Source organism: Alligator sinensis, unplaced genomic scaffold (assembly GCF_000455745.1).
Source record: "Alligator sinensis unplaced genomic scaffold, ASM45574v1 scaffold56_1, whole genome shotgun sequence".
NCBI classification, from domain to species: domain Eukaryota; kingdom Metazoa; phylum Chordata; order Crocodylia; family Alligatoridae; genus Alligator; species Alligator sinensis.
This window is the reverse complement of record NW_005841960.1, coordinates 1,815,452-1,835,627: the sequence shown is the minus strand read 5'-3', so window position 1 is coordinate 1,835,627 and position 20,176 is coordinate 1,815,452.

Genomic DNA, 20,176 nt, shown 5'->3' with positions numbered 1-20,176 from the left:
TGGTTTCCCCTCAGCATAATTTGTCCTGCCGGGATCTCGCATATGTGAGCCTTGATAATTTTTTTAAAGACTTTGCCAAGGATGGAGGTGAGACTGACTGGTCTATAGTTGCCCGGGTCCTCCTTCCTCCCCTTCTTGAAAATGGGGACCACATTGGCCCTTTTCCAGTCCTCTGGGACTTGGCCTGTGCGCCACAAGCGTTCAAATATTCCCGCCAGTGGCTCTGCAATGATGTCGGCCAGTGCCTTCAGCACCCTCGGATGGAGCTCATCCGGGCCTGCCGACTTAAAAGCATCCAGTTCTTCCAAGTGACTCTGCACCATCTCAGGGTCTACTCATGGAAGTCTGGTGCCTTGCTGCTGCCTCTCTACAATCCCAGTGAGAGACTTGTCCTGCCCCTGACTTAGGAACACTGAGGCAAAGAACTCGTTGAGGAGTTCAGCCTTGTCCCCCCTGTCTGTCACCAGTTGTTTCTGCCCATTTAGCAGGGGTCCTATTCCTCCCTGGGCCTTCCTTTTACTCCCTATATATCTAAAAAACAATTTCTTGTTGTCGTATCAATCAATTTCTTGTTGATCAATCAAATTTCTGCACATGTTTGGAACACAGCCCCTCACCTCAGCCCATGGTCTGTGCTCCTCCTACCCCTTTAATCTGAACAGACTACTTTTAGCCCCAGGACCCCCAAACTCCTAGATGGACAACCCCCTGATAGATTCACCAGCCCCCGCATAGACCCATCACCTTGCCTCCAATCCCACCCCAGACCTGGCAAAACCCCTGCAAACCTGCTAAATCTCCTCCAGTTCTGCATGCCCCTCTCCCCACCTAAAGCTACTTATACAGTGTTTCTGATGCAGCTCCTGGAACCAGAAAACACCTGCACATGCCTCCCCTGATCTATGATCATGAAACTTAAAGTAAACCACAGGATCACAGACTGTATTGAGCATCTGTATGTACCCCCATTGAATAGGTAATCACAACTATCTGGCCAAGGATGAAAGTAGCTGATCATTATCTAAATAGAACAATCATGATTAGGATGAGAAAAGGTATGTTGCAGTAGTGGTGTTCAGATTTATTTCCTTCACTTTCAAATGGAAGTTGACTACTACATCAACTATCAAAATTATAATTTCTTGTAGAGTACTGACTTATCATAACTTGATTTCCCCCACCTCATAATGGGATTTATAAGAATGGGAATAAAAACTGTGCACCGCTGCCTCTGCTAGATGTAAACCTATTAGTGCCACAGCTTGTTCAGGGACAACAAAAGAAAAGAAGAAAAGCAGGAAAAGACAGGGAGGGGAAATCCAATATTCCTTTCTCCTGCAATGGTTTAGGAAGTCTTTACAGGAAACATATTTTTTTCTTTGCCCAAAGCTATGTTTCTCTCTGCTTCAGGCAATTTACAAACTGTGTTATGTTGTTGTTTTTTCTTTTAATTCCTAACAACCTAACTTTGAGACAAAATTGGATTTAAGGTTCTGAGACATTTTATACTTATTCTTAAGATCAACTGCTGAAAGCAGCTAAAGTGTAAATTAGTCCATGATATCCCAAGAAATGATCTCAGCCCTGACCCCAAAGAGTCATTATTGCATCTCTGTCCCCCTGGGGTTTTAGCAGAATATTCAGTACCTCTGTCAGCTTAGTTGTGACCCTCTTCCAGGAAGAAAATGGGAACTGAAACAAGTTAGCTACACTGTTTAGTGATGTGAATTACCATTCACATCATATTAATGACAACATCTCAGTTTCATTACTGAAAACCTTTGCATGCAGTTGAGCTGCAGGTCAGAGAGGGTTAAGAAAAAATCCCTGTGTTTTCACCTAAGTGTCTAAACTTATACAGATATTATTTTTAAGGCAGGTTTTTCAAAGAAAAGGGTATTAAGTCATTGTAAAGGCACATTTTCCTTAAGAGATGTGAAGAAAAAGTAATCCAGATGACGTAAAATAAGCCCCCAAATTTATAAGAAGATACCCTGCATCTTATAGGGTATTGCATATATACACCAATACAGAGTGTTAAATCTCCTATTAATTCAGAATATCTGGGTCAGGAACAAGACAAATGTAATAAGGGAGAAATGCAGGGCTTTTCAGTAGTCATGATTTCATCCTAAAAGCTGATGTACAAGCTTCAAGCAGTTGAAATAAGTAATGTACATCAGCTTTTAGGACTCCCAGAAACCTCTGGAGGCTATGGCAGGCAGGAGGAAAAGGAAGAGGAAGCAAGCAGTACGGAAAGGTGTGGCCAGAGTAAGGAGGAGGAAAGAGGTTTTTTGCACATAGAACCTGGTCAGCCTTACAAAGATGTGCCCAGTGGAACTGGGCTTGGTCAGCCAGGACTCTGTGGACTGAAGAAGCTGGACTCAGATTTGGGGGAAGCTGCAGGCTGCTGTTTGACCACTTGGGGACTAAAGGCTTGTTTTGGGGCACCTCCAGAAGTGTGGGTGTGTGTTTGTGTTTGTGTGGGGGGGAGGGGGGATTAAGGTACCAAGTGTATATTACCATGGTTGTTGATGTTCCTTTATCTTTTACCTTTTCCCTCCCTTTCACCTGTTGGTTTGTGACCCTAACCTGTCTGGGTGTCTACATGAGCAGCGAGGCTGCTCCAACACTCTGCAATTATAGCACATTGGAGAAGACTCCAATTAATCAAGTCTGCTGGGGCATAGTAATTACCGCACTCCAGCAGACTCCAGTATCTCATGGATCAGCAACCCCATACTTCAAAATGGCATCAGGGCACCTTAACTAAAGTTCATTCAATGAAATTTAGTTAAAGCACCCCCACGCTGATACACGAGATGCTCTGGGCGCTTTAATTAGAGAGGCTATTGGAGCTCCCTGTCACACTCCCAGAGCACATGTATAAATTCCCTATGGGTTACTATATAAAAGTGAGACACCCCTGTTTCTTGTGCCAGTTTTTTGGGCTGTGGGTGGCACATATTTATGCAGTCTCTCCAGATGAGATGCAACAGATGAGCAAATCTACGTAACTGCAAACCCTGTCAGCTTTCATCTCTTATATGATGGCTTAGCCAAGGCTTACAACACATGCTGTCATTTGCCATTTCACAATGGGCTTGCACCAGTTAAGCTGTCAAGGTCCTTTTGTATCTGATGGCTAGAAAATCATATTTAGAGATTTGATTATGTGAATTGGCTTGTAGGTAAAGTAGATATGCATTAGAACAATAGTCCAGGGGAATGGTGAAGATTAATTGGTTTCTAAAACCCTGTTTATGTCGAAGTTTCCTTCAAACCCACTGTGTTTGAAGCCTGGGAAATTGAAGATATGTACCACACTGTTCCGTACCACGAGATAAGGTGTCATTAGGTCACAGTGCCCAACTGCAAAGTCCCTTGCATTTCCAGTTCTGGTGGGCAGACCAATTTAGGAGACCAGTAAATGCCCAAATTAAGATGTGTGCATGTGATGGGTTTGTGAAACAAAGGAATATGCTCACTAAACAGAACATGGAGTATGACATGTACAGGAAAACCAATTAATGGTGCCCAGAAATGAAGAGTCATCAGAGGAGAGAAAGAATACAAAAGAAAGGATTGCAGAGCAGCAAAGAGTCCCCGAGGGGGTAACCTGAGGCCACCATGGACAGAGGGTACACCACCAGCCTGTCTCACTCACTCCATTGTGGTGGGGGTGGGCTTCGGCCCTTGAGCCTGGGCTGCTGACATTCAAGAAAGAACCACAGGGTGAAGCTCACGTACAGGCCAGAAGTACCTTCTTTCTGTGAAAGCCCTAGGCCTGGTAGATATAGAATCATGGGTGGTTATTTAATTTGTCTTGCCTGTGTTGTTCTTCTCTGCTACCACTGTGTATCAATAAAATTAGCTTATTATTAAATGGAGAAGTCGTGGTCATTCTGAGGGTTTGGGTCCACCCAGAATAATGCATCTGGGTCATGAATGTAGTGCCAACAGTATCCATAGAGGAAAAGTCTATATTTGACCACAAAGATTCTGTTGCAGAGGTCCTTTTTAGTAACATTTTCTATACCTTTACCAAAGCAGTTTTTTAAAAACACAATCCTATGGTGTAGAGTTTGTGTCTGAAACAAAATAAACAGCCAGTCTCTTATGAAATTATAAAGTTTAATATAGCTCATAGTAAAAGACTATATACATTTATAAGGGTGCAATACTGGGATGTATCTATCTTTTCAGTCTTCCCGGGTGGAAGGAGAAAAGGTTAAATTGGCTTGAAATATCGATGAGTCAATATTAGACACGAAGGAATATAAATATATATTCATGAACTGCTGGCATGATGGAAAGGAAGCCATTATATATAAAGAAAGGAAGCATGAACTGTAGATGTCCATTAAAAGCAGTAAGAAAAATAAGACTTGATAAAGAACAAAAAGGGGAAAAAAAGAGTTGAGCATATAAGGTGTTGCATTCTCTTACTCAATGTTTAAACTAATACTAGATGTTATTACATTTATTTGTTATGATGTCTTACATTTCTAATGATCTCTTTGCTTTAAGATCTTGGGCTATATTTTGTCTATCTCTAGAAAGAAAATAAGGCCTATAGTATATGAAAAGAAAATAAAAGAAAAGAAAAAGAAAAAACCTGGATAAAGTACAAAGGCAGCATAAGATTGTCCATCATGAGAAAGCGTTGCCACTGTGTTGATGGGAAAGGACTGGGGGCCATGAAGAGTTACAGGAACAAGAACTGAAGGTTACAGTCACCCATTTGATTTAGATGAATCAGTGAGGCAGAAAATGACTTTATCTAGCATCCGAGTCATGAATCACAATAACTCCAAGTAATTAGACAATGAGGAAAGAATGTATAATCATTTAACCCTATTTGCCTCTAGAATAATAAGGCCTCAAGATCAGGACCATTTCCAGAGTTGGAGACTTACTTAAAGCAACCTCTTCCTCTGAATCTACCTAAGCAGCTTGGTGGCTAGTATGCAGTATTGTAACAGGTGCCATCCCTCATTTCTTGCTCCAGGGATTTTCTTAAATTAGGCTCATTAGTAAATAAGGCAGAAAGCCCATGAAATCTGGATTCATAGAGTATTGATAACTAGATTGCATAACTTTTATGATTTTTTTTTGTTTTCCAGTGTGTCTGAATTTTTACAAGAAGGCAGGAAGGCAAGAAGGAAGGGAAAAGAACAAAAATAAACCCCCCCAAAACTAAAAAATGAAAACAAACACACCAAAAAAACCCAGAATATGCAGAAAGTTGAACACTGTGTTTAGGTTATTAAAATCTCAAAGTCTGCTTAGTAGCTCCCCCCTCCCTCCACACAAAACTTTCCCTCCCCCCAAAATACTAAAAGAGGTCCACTAAAAATTACAGTAATTTCACCAAACAGGGAGCCTAAAGCTGATGCTTTTCTCCAATTCACACCCCATTCTCATTCCAGGAAGAGTGGAGACTAGTGTATAACATTAGACATAGTCAGATAAAGGGGCCCAGTCCACAGAAATGACAGGGCCAAAGAGACACACAGCTGGGGGTTTAGCTCAAAATTGTCTTTGTTGTTTTATTTTTCACCTGAAAAAATTATATCTCAATCTTTCTTCTGCAATGCAGCTATACTTACCTTTTGAGGAATGTGGCCTGGTTTACAATTATAGTGTTTTCAAGGACTGGCCAGCAAGTTTTATTCCCTTATTTTCTCAGGCATCTTTTAGGGGTGATTAGCCAGCCCTTTCCAACCCTGAGAAATTTTAGATTTCATCTTCTGCCTCTCTCCCCTTACAATAGTATGATATCCCTCAGATTCCAAAAGCAGTCCTCTCCCTCACTGTGGCATTAACCTGTGAGAGGCAAAATACTGATGTAGTATCCCTGGTCAGGAAAGTCAGCATTGCAAATTCTTCTTAATGCACTCAAAATTTAGTCTGATGTCAAAATGCGACTGACTGGATATGGACATCCAGATTTGGATTATATATTAGAGAGAATGCGAAAAAATGTTGGAGGGAACAATCCTTCCTATTTAGCAGTAGGAGGCTGGAACACAACCATGTATGTATGCATACACATACAATTCTCCCCCTTCCTCTTCCTCCCCTTACCTCCCCACGCTCCGCTTTCTCCCCCCTTCCTATCCCCACAATACTTCAACAGGCAACAAGTCAATGAGGCTGTGTGTAAACAAAACAAGAGGCATGTGTGCACCACACATTAAAGCAGGTTAAATGTTTTGTACTGCTTTAATGGTGTTGGTATTTGCATGCCTCAGCGGCGTACTGTACATTGATTCCAGCCGCTTCAGGAAATTTGTTGCAGAAATGACATGGGGGCACAAACTAAAACTTCAAGGAGTTTTAGTTTGCTGCCCCTAAAGCCGCGGAGTGAAGCAACAGGCTCTATGCAGCTCCATGGCTATGCTAGAAGCCCTGCAGCCAGCCTGGCAGCAGCCTGGGAAGGCAGGCTCTGCCCAAGAAAAGTGGCAAGCCTGATATTTTCTCCCTCCCCTCCCCCCGCCCCTTCTCGAGCCTGCCTGCCTGAGAGGGACTGCTCCACCTGTCGGCAGCTCACCCTCCCCTCCCTGCTGGAGAGGCAGGTAATTCAGCAGGGCATGTGCACAACATGAGGGTTTAATCAGTGCTAAATTGAAGCGGTGTTTTTTAAAACTCACCACTTCAACTTAGGGTCCTTGTTCATTTATACATGCCCTGATGAGACTACTTTTTAAACTTGAGACAATCCCAAGATTGGAATAGAGCAGGTACAGCAAAGGTAATGAATTAAACTATTGTTGAGAGGTTAGTTGCATCATGAGTGAAGAGAGCAATGAATTCTTCCAATTAAATGTATTCTCATAAGACACCCAACTGTGTTTCATGAGGATTTTGGATGGCATTGTGTGGATGAATTTCATATAAACCCAAAACCAATTCAAATTCTTCTGAAGTTCACCTATCAGAACAACAGGCAACTGAAACACAGTGTGTTGTTGCAAAGACAATGGCATTATAATAAATTAATAATGAGATTATGAGAAGGGCCCAGGCACGCAACAGTTTCCACTGTTCTCTATGAGAAAATCTACCTGTCATGCTCTTGTGGAAATCTGGCAGATTTGTGTTTCCATAAAAATATTATATTATCTTTATCAATACTATTAATTCTGTCACTGATCTTTTCTAGCACTAGAAAAGAAATGTAGTTTGACATTTACAAAACTAGAAATATGTCAAACCATATGCACAGCAGACACCATTATAAAAGATCTCTCTCCCTTTATAAAAATCGCTACAGGATATATATCTTAGAGTACATACAGGACTTGTATGCTAAAATACACTAAAAGACACAACATACTGATGCTGTCAAAGTACAGTATTCTGGGACAGGAGAGAGCCTTTTGTAATTTTCTCTATTCCATGTTTAGAGCATGTTTTGAAGTATATAGATTAACTGCATGGTTATTTTTCCTCTGCATTTCTTACCATCACTCTTTATTATTTAATAGTAACAACCTTTATTAGGACTGTAATTAAAATTTATGAAAACTTTCAATTTAGTTCAATGAGGCCAGGATCTGTTTTATCTTTTAGTATTATATCAATTAAATATTGATCATTTCTAATAGATCACCCTGTGTGACATGATGTGGACATGGTCTAATAGATCATCTTCATCTCTACCCAGCTTAAGCATCATTTTCTTCAAAGAACAGCAAATTAATTCCTTCAAGTGCATGAGAAGGTCAGAGCAATAATATTTTGGTTTAGGGAAAAAAAGTAGGTACCAAAGAAACAACATTATTTTGAGTCTCCTGTAAGACCCCTTTAAACAAAAAAATTGGTTTCCAGGCATATGTCCCCTTGATTTAGTAAGCATGACCTAGATCAGATGCACAAGATCAATATTTACACCAAAGAAATCTGAGTAAGTTTAAGTGTTGGATGCTCAATTTGACCACTGAAACTTTAGAAAGAAGGCTGAAGATAATTTGTCCAGTGAGTAATAATTGTGGGTCTGCAACAAAATATATTTCCTCAAGTTATTCATTTCAAATGCTTAGATACTGGAAGTTTATGTACCAGTTACAAACCCTAAACATATTAAAAATTAAAATTTCCCTTCTCCCCTCAAATTAGCAAAGACCCTCACTTTGCTTTTAAAATAGAAAGTTAAAGAATCATGCAAAGTGTAAGTAGATCGTGGTTCATGCCATGTTTTTACTAATAAGTAGAACTCTCATGGTCTTACTGCAATGACCCAAAACATATATCAAACTGAAGCAAAGTAGGGAAAAATCCCATCTTGGATATATTTATCCTACTACATATACTGTGGCACACTCATGAAAGCTTCATTCTAAAAGGAAATGCTGAATCTGACTGCACTAAAGGTCAGTTGCCTATCAAATTATTTTCATGCGAGTTGAATGCTGAGTGATACAATCCATCAGCTCAGTATGTTGTTCAAGAGAGAAATGTGACCATTTGATTTTTTATAGGAAGGTGCTGATCATTTATCAAACAGTCATGGGAACGTGTCAAAGAAAAGTCCTTGTTACAAGGTAATTCTGGGTGGCTCCTGGAGCTTTGAACCCTTTGTTTGTCCACACATTAAAACTTAAGTGGTAATAAGTACTCATTCTTTGGTTCAAAGTTACACCACTCCAGGACAGGATTATCTCTGATCTGTAGCTCCTGTTCCATTAAGACTTGGCCACTCCCCACAGATGTGCCACCCAAGCTACAGTCCTCTAGTATGCCAGGATCTTATACTCCAGCTCATACAGCGGGGAGGGAAGCCTGTCCTGGCTCACCAGCCCTTTAGTGGCAACTCATAGCTACAGCTCTTAGTCCTGCCCCTCCTCACCAGGCATCTAGTGGCAAGTCACAGCTATGCAGGTCAATGACAGTCAGAGAAGGTTTCTAGACTAAGGGTTAGCTTCAAACTCCAAGCTAGCACTAACACCAATCAACATTGGTATGGCTGACAGCATACGGTGTAATAAGGCCCCAAAACATGCCTGACCACCTAGAATGGAGCAGCAGAGCATCTCATTAAGACAGTACTTCTTTAACTAACAACCCAACATAGAATCTTTCCTTTCAGTTACCAAGGTTAAAATTTCTTCTTAGTAGTAACACAAATGGCTCATTGTATTCCCCAACAGGCCAGTTAAGAGTGAAAAATGTAAGAAGTGTATTTGCTTTACTGTTGTAAACTAATGCAAAGAGATATATTATGTCTAGCATTAATATTCAAAGTCCTCTACAGTTGGTCATCTGAAACTAGATAAAGCTGTGACCTCCCAAATAATAAATGCTTTTGACCAGAAAGGCATTGTTTGTCTGAAGAAGATGGGCTCTATCCTTTCAAAACAGGTACTTTTTAAACTGTTCCAGAAGGAATCTATATTTTTATAGGACCTAATCCAAAACCTATTGAAATCAGTGGAAGGATACTCATTGAACTTTAGCTGTTCTTGGATCAAGCCCTCAATTTGCAATCATAGGTATTAGTAGCACACCCATTTGCCTTCTACAAACTCTGATTTGTGATTAGTAAATACATCATCATAAGCAGTGTCAGAGCTGATTTGGATCAGTGCCTCGACACAGTGGAACTTTCCAGCACAAGACATGGTAAGGCAGGGGAATTCTCGGCATGGTGAAGAGTTCCGGCAGGGATAGAGTTCCCGCCGAGGAAATGCAGATTTGCATAACACGATTGGCCTATGTTAAATTATTCCCACGTGGCGGCTGGCAATTGGCTCGCTAGCCGTATAAAAGGTTAGGGGCGTTTCTGCCCTAGTTGGAGAACTCCGCAATTCCCCCTGGAGTGGAACTCCGGCAGCTTGATCACCTGCCAACAACTCCCCGTCGACGAAGCCTTACGACGTATCCTCCGTGTTGCATGCCCGAGTTAGACCCGAGCTACCCGGTCTACAAGAGCTCCTCGATTAGCGACTAGAGATTAGAATTGTTGCAACTACGATTGAAGTGTGAAGTCACTTCTTGCCTGCGCTGTATACGACTCTACAGTGTAAGTAAAGCCATCTCTGTTTTCCCAATTGATACGTGTCTCGTCTGTGCCCGATTCCACTCCGGTGATAGAGTACCCATCTGCCCGTCACGGGATTGCAGTCACAACCCCAGCTAGCATTCCCGAGGGTTCCCGATCCTCGATTCCCCCTCGGCCCCCACACATAGTTTCAAAATTTATTAATAGAATCAAAGAAAATTGGGGACAGAAGGGGCCTCCTGAGGTCATCTAGTTCAGCTTCCTGATCAAGGCAGGATTATCCCTGACTAAACCGTCTGAGCCAAGTGTCTGTTCTTGAAAACGTCCACAGATATAGAGTTCACAATTTCTGTAGGTAGTTTGTTCAAATGCTTGAATAACCTGATAGTCAGAAAGTTCTTCCCAATCTCAAACTTAAATTTCCCCTCTTGAAGCTGCTGTTACTCCTAGTCCTGTTCCCTACAGTCACAGAGAACAGCCCATCTCCATCCTCCCTATAGTCACCCTTCAGGCATTTGAACTGTTTTCACCTCTCCCTCAGGCTTCTCTTCTCCAGAGTGAATAACCCTAGTTATTTTCAGTATTTTCTCATAAGTCTTGACTCTCAGGCCCCTAATCATTTTTGTTACTCTGCACTGGACTCTTGTCAAGCTGTCCACATCCTTCTTGAAGGCTGGATGCAGTACTCCAAGTGAGGCCTCATCAGGGATGAATACAATGGAAGAATCACTTACCTTGATATGCAACTCACACCACTGTTAATACAACCCAGTATGCTGTTGGTTGTATTTTTAACAAAAGCACACTTCTGCCTCCTATTCAGCTTATAGTTTATTGTAACCCCCATGTCCTTCTCTGTTGTACTGCTCAGTCATTCCCCAGTCTGTATTTGTGCATGCAATTGTTTTGTCCCAAGTGCACTAACATTCTACCATATTTACTCAATTAAAAGATTAAGCATTTTTTCCCAGTTTCACCTGGGGGAAAAATAGCCCCTTCAGCTACGAGGCAGTGGGAGACAGTTAGCAGCTCTGGCTCTGGCCCCAACCAGCTACTGCCTTCCTGATGCCACTTCTGCACACCCCACCATGCTTCCCTCACAGCCTCAAGACCCTATTGCCCCCTGCTCCACCCCCCGCACCACTTTTCTCCCTCTCTTCTGCCCCTGCCCCCACCCCCAGCCACACTCCCCCTTACCTTTGCTCTCTACTAGCAGGCTCTATCCTCACTGAAGCCTGAAGCATAAAGCACAATTCCAGCCCAGCTCTGTCTGTAGAAGTGGTATTGGCTTCATGGTAAAATAGCCCAGTCAGGGTTGGGGTGGGGGAGATAATACCACAACCCCAGACCTGGGGCAGCAGCTGGGATTTTCTGGCCCTAGAGCTATGCTGTGAACATGTGCAGGTGTTTGCAAGATTGGGTGAACCCTTACTCAATCTAAGTTAAGGCCTGCATGCCATATTTGGCTGAATTAAATCCTCTGAACACCTGCATGACTGGGCATTTAGATTGATTTAATCCTGGCTGGGTCAATCTAAATGTAACACCTATATGTACCCAGTGACCATAGAATGAACCTTTGCAGATGTGTTAACCAGCTTGGTCAGTAAAGTAAAGGAAGCAATCAACATGTATAACTAAACCAGTAGTGAGATCTAGAGAGCAGAAGGCCTGAAAGGAGACATTTGAAATAAGATATTAAACTAAATCCAAATATAATATATCATAACTTTATCATAAAATGTTAATAGTTCTGATTGATATGACCAAATGTATTAGATACTGTTTTGCTGTAACTGATATATTTTTGTTAAGATTCTTAGATAAGATGTAAAAACAAAGCAGTTTTGTTTACAGGAGACTGTCAATTAAGGTGAAGAGAAGAACAGGATGGTAGCAACCAATATTCTATAATGTGAAGGAAAAAGATAAGGAATTTTTACTTCCAGAAATGTAACTTTCACAGGAACATAAATCCAAATTAATTAACAGCTTCCATGCCCACAAGAGAATTTATTCAGTCTGGTCCCAAAGTTTCAGGGAAACAAAGAAATTGAAATTAAAAAAAAATAAAGAACATTTACTAGAATATTAGAATCAACCATCTATAAATATGGGGTATAGGCTGAAGGGATATCTCAAGAACTCAGCAAATTCAAGATCTGTTGACATTGTGCATGCTATCCTCCTCCCAATTTTGAGTCTCCCCAGCCATATAGGTAAGAATCTATGTTGTGCTGTCATGGGGAGCTGGATAGACTTTGGGGTAACTGTTCATTTCTTGTGTTTTGAGGTGTAAGCAATAAACATTTAGGCCATAGACCTGTCTCTCGCCTCTTTTAGCAGCACCCAATCTGGAACTTTACCTATAATCCCAGTAACAAGAGCATCAAAGAAATCTACTTGACTAGGGGAAAAAGCTGCATCAAAGAACACTTCAGGAAGTATATTTTAAAATAGTCAGACGTCAGAGTAATATAATCTTTCCTGGTAAAATGAAATATAATTTTACTCTGTCAAATAAAAAAAAAATCATTTTTAGTGGTACTATTCTAACTGATACAACCATCTTGGAGGATTATGACCAGAGATGTTGTTATTCATATAGTTAGGTTCTATCCCATTGAAAACTAACCTTTGAAACTAAGACCAAAAATTTGACATAGCACACTGGTGATGTGCTTTGAATAGCTATACTCATACAAACTGCAGGAGGAGAGGAAACATTTCAGGCAACAGTTTTCAGATTTTGGTGTCTAATGCAATATTTACATAAATAAATATAAATCTGCTTTTCAGGTGTGTTGAGATGGCAACAAAAAGTTGCAGGAATTTAGTTTCAAAAGAATTTTAAAAAATTGTTATAATGTCATTGGCAAATGATACTGTGCTGTTTTAAGGATTTGGATCTGGCCCACTTTGATTATATGTAAATTGAATAATAAAATATGCTAGTATCTAAGTAAGACAGGACAATCCCACAGAAAAAAAAGCTCATTCAAGCAGGAATTCAGCTCATAAGCCACCTACAGAAAGCTCCTTTCTACCTTTTCATTGTTCTTTAAAATATACTGATATCATATCACAGCTATAAACCCTTTTATGTTATCCACTGGAGAGAAATTAATCAAATTCCATCCTTTCTACTTATCTACTTTTCTGATGAAACTCGGAAGGTCTCTCTCTCACAGTAGGGGACTAGATGCACAGCCAAGAAGGTCCTTTCCTGGCCTATGTTCATTGAGAGCAAGTGTGAAAAGAAATAGAGATCCCTTATGAGTCAGGTAGCTGAAATGCCAGCCAAAACAAACTCCTCCTTCCCTACCTCTCTACCTCTCCAACATGGCCCTGGTAAGGTCTGTGTATGTAAAGGCTTGAAGTGGCAATTTGGGAAATTCTGTGAGTTAATGATTGCTCAAGAATGCAGAAACTGGACTCCAGTCTTATATTCCTATGGCAAGACTGGCTCAAGCAGTGTCCTTAAAAACTGATATCACAAATATAAGATCCAGGACATTGACTGGTAAAGGTGTATATTTCTGGGTAAAGCAGGATGAGAACACATAGATGGAGAAGACAGCACTGAAGACAGCCATAACACACACTGGGAATTTAGCTCTAAATAGAATGAATTGCATAGGGGGCTGGTTGTTGAGCTGTCAGCAAGGAAACTTTAAGACCAATTCTTGTTTGAGTTCTACCACATTCAGGAAACAGGGTAATTTAGGCAATTTCATTTACAAATGGAAACAACAGGCAGTACTTCCCAATTTGGCTAGCTGCAGAGGTCAAAAAGACTCAATAATTATAGAAGGCTCAGTGTCATTTCCCCTTTAGTGGCTTTTATGCATTCTAAGTAAAGCTCTGGGCAAATGTGTTAGAATAAGCACCTGTGCTTCAACTAATGATGGAGAAAAAGCTACTGGGGAGAAACATTGTGGTAGCCAAGGTACATGTTTTCTGTACAAGTTCAAAGTTCATGAGTTTCTGAGAACATATTTATTTTCTTCCATTCTCATCATGAAGGAAATGATCTCATTCAATAGCTGCTAAGTTTAGCCACTAAATGCAGGCCTGTGCACTCGCAGCAGCTCAAATAGGAGCAGCACAAATTTGTGCCGGAGATATTTACCCCAGCGCCTGTGCCTGGATGTGCACTCTGGTGTGGGGCAAGTTGTGCCACTTGGGGCATAATGACCCTGCCCAGCTCCTCCCAGGTTTGCATCTAGGGGGAGTTAGAGCTTGGGGCAGCACCTGTGCTAGCCCCAGGAGTATAAAAAGCTGCCCTGGCGAGCAGCTCAGTGAGCTTTTGAGACCCAGCCACTTGGTATCTGGGGACACTAGACCCTTGTGCCAGCTGGGCTCCTGGAGTGAGTGGTGCTGGCAGGGATGATGCATAGGGGGTGCATGCAGGTGTACATGCACCCCCTGAGTGTGATGGTGCACCCCCTACAAAAAGGCACCACTGACACTGTCGGTGGCATCTGTGGGTGGTCGCCAATCTGCAGCCGGCACTTGCCACCTCCTCCTCCGCCGCTGACAGCATCAGCAGCATCTGCAGGAGCTGCCCCACTTACCACTGCCGTGCTCCAGCTACCATGCTCCCGCCACCGCCAGTGCAGCCATGCCCCCCCCACCCCCACCACCATGGGAGGCATGTGTCATTCATGGTTGCTGGGCCCCGAGTAACAGCCTGAGCAGCCTGGGTCTGCCTGAAGGTAGGAAATCCAGGTATCAAATTTTGAACCCACACTGCAAATATGCAGCATGGGAACATTTTTTTTTTCTCAGTGTGCTTCTTGCGGCATCTCAAACCAGTTTGAGATGCCACAAGAGGCACGTGCATGCTCATTAGGCTGCACCTGAGTGTTTCTACTTCCTTTGTCTTTTCTGCCTCTCTCCCCACAATATAAAACATAGCCCTTAACAAAATTTTATTACAAATTAGTCCCCCATCTCAAAGCATTTTATCAACTGTACTGATCTGTTTCTGTCAGAAGGCCACCTCTGCATTTTCGGTCTCCTGAGCAGGTCCTTAGACATCTTTCACTACATATCCCAACTTTTAATGATATGAAGGGAGTCTACAAAAGAAATAGTCAATAAACTATTTATAACTTGACTAAGTTAGGGCTCCCAAAGCATAGCCAAAACACAAGAGTACAATATATATATTTTATGGGCACCAATGTAACCGCAATAAAAATTGATATTGTGAGCTTGCTACTATTGTGAAGTTCAGCTTTATAATATGTGACACTTTTATTAAACACAACTGTCTAACTTGTTTTATTTTGGTCTCTTTCCCAGAGAATAATAAACACCAGCATTCAATGATATTCTCTCAATGCTTCAGTAATTCAACACATTGTTTTAAGTCTGTACTTTATAATGGATCTAAAGAATTGATTCTAATTAAATATTAGTTTCTTTAAAAAGCTTGCAAGTAAGATTTTGAAAGCAATTAAGTCAGTGTTCAGAACAAAGGGGGAGTATATTTGAATAGGCAGCTGATGTGGTGGTGGCTGTCAGATATAAGTAGTAGTTGAAAGAGAAGGTAAGAAAATAATTTAAATGCAAACCAAAAGTTATAAAAGTTAAGCAAGGGTAAAACACATTAAAAAACCCCAGTTCTAAGATGCATTCTAGAATATTGTTTGGTGGTGGATGAGAAGACAAGGATACATACCATCATCACAAAAGGGAGTACAAATAAACTGGAAAGCAGAATTTCACTTTTGGGAAAGCATGTGTCGTATAATGCTGCTGTTGTGATCCTCCTCACCATTGAAGCTACCTTATTATATTTTTGAAGTTTATTAGAGGGTCTTCAATCACAATTGTAAAATGGGCTATTTGAGTAGATCCCTCTCACACCCATCTACTATACTGATGCAGACTGTGTCCCGTTTAGCTTTATTTTATTGGTTAATCTATTTTCCTTTCATTAATCCTGTGGCAGATATTCATTTTATACACTTTACTGTACAGTAGACTAATTAGCTCCACAGTTAAACGTCACTGTCTACAGGTGTGCTGGCATGACGTCACAGTAAGTTAATTAACTCCATCGTAAGATAGTACTGTCAGGAACTTCTTATGGCAGAGCCATTTACTGCACATAAGGTATGAGTGGATAATGACTATGGCGGCAGAAGTTTGAGCCAGGGCAGAGCAGTCCCAAGCTGGCAGCAGGCTCAGGGAGTCAGCTACATGGCTTCACACTTTGGGCATGCTTGTGCCCCAGTCAGCCCTTCTGCAGCCTGATGCCACCACCCAGAGCCGTGTGGTGGATCCCTCTGAGCCTGCTGCCAGCCGAGGGCTGTTCTGCCCTGGCTCAAACTGCTGTGGTCCCAAGGACACATGAAGATGCTGCTCCCAGGAACAGCTAACTCTGGCACAAACTGCATCAGAGTTCATTGAGGTGCACTAATTACATATGTAGATGTGCCCGCTGGATAGCATATTATAGCTGTTGGAATTCTGCTGGGTGGTAGAACAAATTGTCTAGGGATGCATGTGAAGGAAAATATATCAGACGACTCTATGTACACAACATCTGCACAACATGAGGAATATTACATTGTATGCAAAATATTTTGTGTTGGGTAAACTTATACAGGAAAATATCTTAATAACCTCCCATTTTATTAACAGCTTTGATCAGCCTTTTGTTTGAACACCACTTATTTCAGCAGAGTGACATTAGGCATGAGTTTAGTCAATACATTCTCATAATGACCCTTTTTATTTATGTTTCCATGCCACATGCCCAGTCCCTCGGTAAATGGGCATGCATGTCATCAGTTCCAAGACCAAAAAAATCAACAGCAAGGCAAAATTAAACATTTACAGGATTGATTCTGTGAACTCTTTACATGTGTGTTGAAAGGTGGTCAAAGAACCTCTTCAGTAATTGTTTGATAATATTAATAAGGAACTTATAGTATAACCTTAAATCTAGTTATTTCTTGCTGTAGCATGAACCCATTGTATTTTATTCAGACATCACTAATGACAGTATAGATATACATCTCATTATTTATAAGTTCTGTTTATATGTTAAAAGACTCCAGTATTAAAAACACATTCAGTTGCAAGTGTGTATAGCAGCAGCAGAGGACTGTGTCTTATGTATGTTTCCATGTTAAGCACTCTAAATCTTCCTCCCAGTTTGTGTTCTTGATGATGATTCCTTAAAACTCTCATAAGCATACCTTTTCGTATGCCAATAACTATCCAAATTCACAAAAACAATATAATACAAAATAAACAAAAAAGAGAAGGGGGGGGGGGGGGGGGGGGAACCTTATATATAGCAAAGGATGAAACCTGAATTTAAAATGTAAAATGATCTAGCAATTGCAAAAATTACAACAATTTGGGGTGAAATGTATATTTTCAATTCACAATATAGTTGTTCATACAGTAAATGTTTGTTGCACCCTATCATCAGCTGTTGATAGTTTTGAAACCTTGTCATGCTAATGGGATGGCAAAAGGTGGTGTTGGGTATTTCTGTAGTAGCATCTCTTTTAAATTAATTCTTTCAAAATACCAATTTAATGATAGCAGTTTCTCATATGAGAAGGTTGTGCTTGTTACTGCTGCTGTTGTTGCTGTTTTGTGTTGTTTTATTTTTTCCTCCCATCTGTCGGCCTGCTATGTTGTAATTAACTCTTGGAACACATGCTAAAGTCATTACTTTGGGACTTAAGAATATATTACTGTCACAAGCCAAGCACCAAATGTTCAGTGAAACATCTTATGCAACAGGTCAGTTTTCTGTAGAATTTCTTGGGGTGGTATCATTTATTGGACCAACTAGCAGTTGGGATAAAGTTGGACAGGCTTTTGAATGAAAGACATTGTTCATATCAATCTAAGAAATCCTTGCCTCTCTCATATTTTCTGGACCATCATGCATGCCTACAATATCACTCTGACACTACCATAATATTTGTTTCAGGAGTCTTTAGAAGTGATTCCCACCAGAGTTTGCTAGGCTTCCATAAAATTACCTTTCCTTTTATATTTGCTCTGGTAAAAGACTTGAACTATTCTTATGGGAATTTTGGGGAAAAGTTCAGAGCAAAATCTGGGAATCTTAATGCACCTAACAATGGAGGAGATAGCAATGGAGCACAAAATGAAGGAGTGAATATAAATAATTGTTACACTGATTCATGCAGCGTAGAGGATAAAGCAAAAAGAGTTGAAATGAGTAGTCTCTTTTTCATCATCTGTCAGGTGATGATTACCAATATTAGGTATAAAAGTTAAATGAAAATATTTTCTTTTTGATGCCAACCACATACACATTTTTGTTCTGTAAAAAAAGGGAGTTTTCTAATCAATGGTCAATTTCAGTTCAGGTAGAAGACAATGTCTAAAAATCTCTGGGACTAAATAAGAGTTGTTTTGATTCTCGAGGTAAAATCATATATAATGTAAAAGATAATAAGCTTTCTATAGGATTTTTGTAAAAAAAACCCACACCAAACAACAGCCTATATACTCTTTAGCTATGTTACAAATGTTAGAGGAAAATAAAACTGCATTTTATAGCATCTTGTATTAGTATCTATTACATTCAATAAAAGTGCCTCAGCACTTTAAAGGACTCATAATAAATGTTTCCTCTTCCTAATATATTTCCTTCTATCATCATCATTATTTATATATCACTATCATGAATGCTGGCAGTCAGCAGAAAAAAACACAATACGCACCACCAAAGTTATCATTGGATCTTTCCATTCTCACAATGAAGGTGCGTAACACAGACATTTATTGCATGCTTTTGCAGTTTAGCAAATAGACATACACAATGCCACCCCATGGTCCGACTGACAGTTGTCATTTCCTTTCTGAAAAGTGAGAGATTCCTTGAACTGATTATATCAAATATATATATTTTTAATTGTGTCCTTAAATATATTTGACAGAAAAAAAAGGTTTTTATAAATTAAAAAAAGCATTTTCCTTCAATGTTTATATTTTACCAGGACAATGAAGATAATGAAAGCTTTCCTAGTGTATATGAATTAACTCAACAGCAGGTCTTCAATAGCAGATAGTAAGGTAATATATCTTTGGCCCAAGTACAGTAAGGCACATTTTAAATGTGCAAGAAAAGTTGATTTAATAGCAATTACTTAATAGTTTACTTAATATCCTGAAAAGTGATAACCATTATTTAATTTCTGGGCAAAATTTCCTTTTGAAAATGATGGTAGAACATGGCCCTTTACATTTTTCACCCAATTTTAAAGATGTCTCTGGATTGGTGTTAAAAATGTTATGAAATATTCAAAAAATTAAAATATTTTTATAGCCTTAAGTCAATGGAAGTTTGGGGTTTTTTTTATCCCTGAGTAAATTTATTTTTTAAAGTCCAATAATTTGGTCTTTGGTACATACAGCAGTCAGTCAATTTCAATATAAGTTAAAAGCTAAAATATAAAAATATTAACTCAGAAGAGGTAAGAAACACCAATAGCTGTCCATTTTGTTACTTTAAAATTACTGTTTTCCATACAAGTTAGAATAAAAGTGTTCAGCAATGGTAAGGAATATTATGTATTTTGTCCATTTAATATAAAATGCTAGCGCCTATATGAAGTCACAGTCATACTTTGTAATCTTTAACTTCGTTTTTTTTTATCCAGGCTAATTATTCAGTCCTGTTATTTCCCCCATTTCAGCATCACAAAAAAAACACTATCTTTTCTCAGACTAAATCTACCAACTTAAATGCTTGTTCACATTTTGGTCAGTTCTTGGCTTGATGTCTTCTTATCTTTGATCTGGCCTCATCAAATCTCAGCTGTTCAGTCTGCCTACAAGGGGGAAAAATAACTCAGCAGGATTAGTCCCAGTCTGCTGTTTAACTTCTCTTTTCCTCTCTTCATTTGGAACTTTTCTAGCCCTAATTATATCCTCTCAACTTCTCATTTTTTATCATACAAGAGTTTAGGAAAGGGGTAATTTCTTCTTCTTCTGTAAGGTGCTGTCATTGGTACATAGCTTAGTTCTAATAGAATTTAGCATATTTCATATGTTTTGGAAATAATAACCTGGCTCATATATGATATCCTGAAGGACCTGGTGTTAATGATGGAAAAATATTTTACAGATCATTCAAGGTTTACTATAAATCCTACCTCT